Here is a 6,462-nt window from a genome sequence, read left to right as displayed (position 1 = left end):
TCGTTTCTTATGTCTAGCTGATCCCTTACCCTTGTTGAAGACAGGGCGGATTGTTTATTTTTATCATATTTTTTTCGCAGTAAACAGCGGAGCCTACGTATTTTCGTACCATAACCTGAAATTGAAGCAGTAGGGAACGACACAAAAAACGCAGTCAATGTAAGCTCCTGTTGTAAAAGCGTTTCTTCAGTCGACACACACCATTTGTTCGCGAGACGCCTAAACATAACCTAGATTTTTCGCAACCACACACACACACACACACACACACACACACACAAACACACACACACACACACACACATATATATATATATATATATATATATATATATATATATATATATATATATATATATATATATATATATATATATATATATATATATATATATTATATATATATATATATATATATATATATATATATATATATATATATATATATATATATATATATATATATATACTCGAGAGTGTTATCTGGCAGTGTTTATGCAGCGCTCCTGACTCGTTATTTTTTCTACATGTAAATGACGTGAAAAGCCCACCTGCTTTCTGTGGCTGTAGGTTGGTTGTCCTCAGCGCAGCCGCCGCAGCATGGTGGTCACCCACTCAAGCGTTTCATTTCATGGAGGACGAGAGCGTACATCTTTCTTTTTTTGTCGTTGAATGGACCACATGCCTTCCCTGTATTACAGCTTAAACACAGAATGTCCCTTTTTTCCACTCAAGTAGTTCTTGTGACAATTACTAAGGTTGCACTTCGATAAAGTAGGTGGGCTTCAGAAGATACGCGTCTCTGTATGGGACTACCCAGAGAGAGAGAGAGAGAGATGGAGAAAAGACTTTACAGGACACAATGGGCCGGCAATTTGGTCTCTGTGGCTTTAGGTGGCGGCTCGTAGTCGCTGGACACGGACGGCATCCTCGGCCTGCCGGATGGCCCAGAGTTGGTCGTTCAGTTCTGTACTTTGGAGGGCCGCCTCCCAGCGGCCAAAGTTAAAAAAAAAAATTGTACAGTCAGAAGTGTTGTGGCTCGAGAGAGTTGGTCATCCACGAACTTTTATTAGTGTCTTCCTTTCTTCTGCGTCTGTGTCTTTTACTTCCTAAATGAACCGCGCTAATTCAAGCTATGTCCCTGTACAGTCACCTAGGGTCCTTCCATGGCAAGATACAATAGTTGGCATAAGTTATCTAAAGTCCAATAGTTTGCTAAATGCTGAGCAGCGGCCGAGTGCGACGATATCTTCCACTGTAGCGATTGGGCGTTCTTATATCTGGGTGAAATATGAATAACGATATAATTGGATGAGAATGCCCAGATAAACAAAAAGAAAACACAACTGACTGATTGATTGATTTGCGGGGTTTAACGTCCCAAAACCACCATATGATTATAAGAGACGCCGTAGTGGAGGGCTCCGGAAATTTCGATCACCTGGGGTTCTTTAACGTGCACCCGAATCTGAGCACACGGGCCTACAACATTTCCGCCTCCATCAGAAATGCAGCCGCCGCAGCCGAGATTTGAACCCGTGACCTGCGGGTCAGCAGCCGAGTATCTTAGCCACTAGACCACCGCGGCGGGGCAGAAAACTCAACTGTTTCTTCAGTCTATACGGAGGTTGGAACCTGCCAGGTTGAGCCTGTCTACCACCTCCTATAAGATCTGTATGGCCTAGAGCTAGAGTACCTGGCTGTCGGAGGTCAAAAACGTCTCCCAATCCGCATCTGAGGGAGTGCCTAGGAAATTGGAAGAGGGAGGGAGGGGGTGCTAGAGAATTGGGTTAAGCCTGGCTATTGACCCACCAAGACAGCGATCCGGTTCATTTATGTGAGGGTATATACGTGCATAAATGCACGTACATAAGAATATGTGTCTTAAACTTGTGACAGACAAAGTCTTGGCTCTTGGTCAAGTTGCCTTAAGCAGGTTGTTTTAACTGCCTCAAAACCATGAAGACAATGAAGAGGTCGTTTCTATGGGGATATCTTTTTCACACTCACTGCTGTGGACCTGTTTCATAGTATTGCTAGGGTATTAGCCGGGCTGTAGTATGTGCCGGGTAGGTAGAAGAGGAAGACGACGTTGTCTGGTGCAGCCTAAGGACTCCATCTTTACCGCGACTGCCGAACTTCATCCTCACCCTGTAAATAAATCCACCTATTCTTTATTTCAACCGTAACAGTTTTGTGGTGGAGGTGCGGGGTAATGAACCAAGCAACACGACGCTTCAAGCGGCTGATCTACGACGAAGCCTCCGCCTTGCTGGACTGACCCCATAACCACTGGCAGCTGAGATGTCTCACGGTGAAGAAGGAAACCGGATCCCCGCAGCTGCAGACCTTCTACCAGTCCCAGCAGCACCGCTAGTACCAGGTTCGCGTGTGGCTGGTCCCTGGTTGCGTTAGGATCTGATAGTGCCTCGCACATCCAGTGGCGAATCTGGTGAGGACGTGGATGCCTGGCTCACACACTACAAACGGGTGAGCAAATACTACCAGTGCGATGTGGCAACCCAGCTGACCAATGTAGTATTTTTTTTAACGGACACAGCACTAGTGTGGTACGAGAACCACGAAGATGCCCTCACGTCAAGGGGTCGCTTCGTTTCCGAAATAAGAGCGTGCTTCGGAGACTCCGTAGCTAAGTGAAAGCAGGCGGAACAAACGTTACTGCAGAGAGCTCAGATCTCAGGAGAGACGTGCACGACCTATGTCGAGGCAATCTTGAAGCTCTGCGAGATTGTCAACCCTTCTATGTTAGAGGAAGACAAAGATGGCCACCTGTTGAAGAACATTGCCGAAGACGTGTATCAGTTCCTCATCAGCAAAGACAGCCTTACTACGGTAACCGACGTCATAAGCCACTGTCGCACATTCTAGACCCTGAAGATGCCACGTATCACCCCCAAGTTCGGTCGCCTACTGAATGCAACCACCGTGGCAAGTGTTGACAAATACACACCACTTGATCTCGCGTCGACAATGCGCCAGATCGTTCGAGAAGAGCTCACTCGACACGGTCGCCCGGTGCCGTACGAAGCCAGAACCGCACCGCCTCTCTCTCGCCCTTCCGTGTCAATTGCCGCAGCAGACAACGATGACTGCAACTACAGGCCACCATCACAACTGAGGTCACAGCGCAATAACTACCCGCTGCTGAGGTACGAAGACCGCTTCAGTAACCCCCATCAGCCAGCCAACACCTATTACGACCCGAACGAAGATGTACCCGTACCACCACCACGTCAGCGAAATGCCTTTCATGAGTACAATGCATACCACCAAGCCCCTGTGTGCTACCGTTGCGGTATCGCCGGGCATATAGCTCGCTTCTGTCGTCGAAAGAGAGAGCCGATATACCGATATCGTTCCCCATCAGAGTTTCCGCCAGCGGGCACTGGTCACAACAACGGTCATTGGCCCGCCTATTCTAGGAGTACCTCACGGCGGGGAAATCACCGTGGCTGTTCTCCCGCTTCTGACCGTAGTTTGACGCCTCCATTTGGCCGACTGCATCGTTCCCCTTCGCCGGGACGACGCCTGTCATCACCGCCGCCGCCGGAAAACTAGCCAGCGTGACCGATGGGGGTGAGGTCGCACAACAGGATTTGCCTCAGATGCCTCCGCCAGTTATATTGTCCAAGAACAAGATACGTGTGGAAATAGATAGATTTCGTACAAGTGCTTTGGTGGACACTGGTGCTACGATATCAGTTCTGAGTCTTTCTTTCAAAAGTCGCATTGGGCGCAAAGTTATGTTTTCTTGGGGCGAATCAACAAGGTTTTGTGGTGTTGGTGGGGAAGTACTTCATCCTGTCGGAGTTTGTGCCGTGAATGTCTTTCTGCAGGAAAGGTGTTCCCAACAAAGTTTCTTGTGCTGCAACGGTGTACCCACGATGTGATTCTCGGTCTTGACTATCCCCAAGGATGTGGCGCTTTCGTCGACTGTAGAAGCGGTGAACTTTCCGTCAGCGGTGACATTGTTCCTGCCCTCGTCGATGAGGCGCCGCAGGCCGCGTGGACGCTCTGATTGTTTCCGATGAGCTGACAGTGCGGCCATGGTCAATGAGGTCAGTTGCGGTGTTCGCCCCAGAATCTGCCACATCTTTTGACGCCATCGTTGAACTTTTCATCGTTCAATGTGCTAAGAAAGACATACTCGTCCCTCGTTGTTTGGTATCTGTTGATGAAGGAGCAATCTTTCTGTGGGCACTGAGCTGTTCGCCAATGCCGGTTGTGCTCCCTCGAGGGATGAAGCTTGGCGTCTTCGATGATTCCACTGAAGGTTCTGTAGCGGTCGTTAACAACGATGAAAGCGAGAAAGGTACAGTCTCTGGCAAGCGCAGTGGCTCTTACGAGTCGCATATCCTAGGCATGATTAGCGCCACTTTGAGGTCACACGAGCAGCAGACGTTACGCCACCTGTTGAGGCGACATGCTTCTGTGTTTGACTTTTGCCAAGAGGAGAAGCCACTACCTTTACCATGTTCTCGCGCTCACCATAGGATTGACACCAGCACTGCCCATCCGATCCGACAAAAGCCTTACCGAGTGTCGTCATCAAAACGAAAAGTTATTGCCGACCAGGTTCAGGAAATGCTGAAGAAAGGTGTTATTGAAGAGTCGTGTAGCTGGTGGGCAGCACCGGTCATCTTGGTTAAGAACAAAGATGGTGCCTGGCGGTTCTGCGTTGATTACAAAAGACTCAATGCCGTGACCAAAAAAGATGTATATCCGCTGCCTAGGATTCACGATGTTATTGACTGCTTACACTCGGCTTCGTACTTTTATTCAATAGACGTACAATCAGGATATTGGCAAATACCTATGCACCCTTCAGACAAGGAGAAGACCGCATTCGTGACGCCTGATGGACTGTACCCATTCAATGTGATGCCGTTTGGGCTTTGCAACGCCCCCGCCACTTTTGAAAGGTTTATGGACTCTGTCCTTCGTGGTCTTAAATGGGAGGTGTGCTTATGCTACCTTGATGACGTCGTCATTTTTGGGCGTACCTTCGAAGAGCACAACGTTCGTTTAAGCCTTGTTTTAGACTGTGTCGGAAAAGCTGGCTTAATTCTGAACTCTAAGAAGTGCTGGTTTGGTGAACGACAAGCTTTAGTGCTCAGTCACCAAGTTGACAAAGCTGGTGTCAGGCCGGATCCCCGCGAAATTGAAGCAGTCGGCACATTCAAACCACCGCAGACACTGAAGAAACTTCGCAGCTTCTTGGGCCTATGTTCCTACTTTCGCCGCTTTGTGCCCCGACTCGCGGACGTAGTCCACCCACTGACAAGCTTGTTTCGAAAAGACAGCCCATTCGAATGGACACCTGATTGTGATGCCGCATTTTCTGAACTGAAGTTTCTACTCACATCTGAGCTTATTCTTCGTCATTTCGATCCTTCTGCTCCTACAGAAGTGCACAGTGACGCAAGTGGAATTGGCATCCGAGGTGTGCTTGTTTAGCACCATGATAATGCAGAGCATGTTGTTGCTTATACGAGTCGATCTCTAAGCAAGGCTGAAATGAATTATACCGTGACAGAGCAAGAATGTTTAGTGGCTGTATTCGCCATTCAGAAGTTTTGATGTTACCTCTACGGTCATCCATTCACGATTGTGACAGACCATCATTCATTATGTTGGCTTGTTACCCTCCTAGACCCTTCAGGGCGCCTTGCTCGTTGGGCTTTACGCCTTCAAGAATTTGACTTCAGCATTTCGTACAGAAGTGGACGATGTCATTCGGACGCTGATTGCCTTTCTCGCCTACCTATGACCACGACAGAGGACAGTGCAGATACCCTTGACATTTGTTTTGCTGCGGTCTCTCACACTTTTCCTGACGCCAATATCTTAAAACGAGAACAATTGAATGATTTATCTTTAGACCCTTTGTTCGTTAACGCTCCGAATCTCGAAGGCAGTGGTTGCTTTTGCATTCGTGATGGACTGTTGTGCAAAACCAATTACTCAGCAACCGGCGCACGTTATTTACTGGTTGTACCTCAAAGTCTTCGATGCGACGTTCTTCGTACTATGCACGATGATCCAACGTCAGGACACCTTGGCTTCATTCGCACCCTGTATTGAGTGCAGCAGCTTTTTTACTGGGCTCGAATGCGAGATTTTATTAAACAATACGTCTCGAGCTGCGAGAACTGCCAGCGTCACAAACGACCTACCAGTGCACCGCGCGGCCTTCTTCATCCCGTAGAACCGCCTACTACGCCTTTCGAGCAAGTGGGCATCGACCTATTGGGCCCGTTTCCGCGATCTTCGAACAACAACCGCTGGATAATAGTGTGCGTCGACCACCTTACCAGATACGCCGAAACCGCTGCGATACCATCTTCTACAGCTGACGGCGTCGCTGCCTTTTTGTTACGCTCCGTTGTTCTTCGCCATGGTTCACCTCAAGTAACAATCAGTGACCGTGGTCGCCAATTC

Source organism: Rhipicephalus microplus, chromosome 2, assembly GCF_043290135.1.
Source record: "Rhipicephalus microplus isolate Deutch F79 chromosome 2, USDA_Rmic, whole genome shotgun sequence".
Taxonomy (NCBI): Eukaryota; Metazoa; Arthropoda; class Arachnida; order Ixodida; family Ixodidae; genus Rhipicephalus; species Rhipicephalus microplus.
This window is presented reverse-complemented; position numbering follows the sequence as displayed.